Source organism: Penaeus monodon, chromosome 22 (assembly GCF_015228065.2).
Source record: "Penaeus monodon isolate SGIC_2016 chromosome 22, NSTDA_Pmon_1, whole genome shotgun sequence".
Lineage (NCBI taxonomy): Eukaryota > Metazoa > Arthropoda > Malacostraca > Decapoda > Penaeidae > Penaeus > Penaeus monodon.
The window spans coordinates 12,489,310-12,490,122 of NC_051407.1; positions in this window are offsets into that span (position 1 = coordinate 12,489,310).

Here is an 813-nt window from a genome sequence, read left to right on the forward strand (position 1 = left end):
ACATTCAACGTTATAGTGGGCAATATTGTTCGTATGTCCTATATGCCGTGAGTTGCATAACATCTATTATGATATCTATAGGTTATATTAATATGTACTAAATAGGTAGATGCAGGTGATAATAACCTTTGGCAGGGAAATCACCATTCCGTGTATTCTTCCCTCAGAATTTTTAGTGATCTTAATGAATGCATAGGAATGGTAGGTTTATAAAGTTATTAAACATAATGATCAATACTTTCTGATACGTTTGGAAATTGTTTATAAAAAAGTTTGCATATGTCTCAATACAAGAGGTATATTACTGTGGAGGAAGGAAGATCTAGGAACTGTAGAAATGTATTCAGCAGAATAATTTTGTTATTGTTCTACACACCGTTATTTTTAATTATAGGATATCTATTAGATATGCACCTTAGAATAACTGGAACCACACCACACACACGGACATATTGTATAAGTTCCTGTCCTACACAATGCCGGATTCTTTTCATCATTCTTTCTGATGCAAATTCAATCTGTCTTGACTAAGAACTTCCTTCATTGACTCTTTTAACTACTACTGCGTTATGAGATATTTGTCAAATGAAAAACCTACTAATCCAATATTGTATGTTGCTCTTCCTTTACTGATGTGAAGGAGCATTGTAAAACTCGAATATCCATCGCCAAATTTCACTTGCGTTAATAACTGAAAACTAATATTGTTGAACGGTATAATACAGGATTGAGAAAAACCACATGCCAGTCCCTGCAGTTTCTTTGCAATGTGTGATCGTTTTCATTTCTTTGTATTCCAACGAAGCTGGAAAC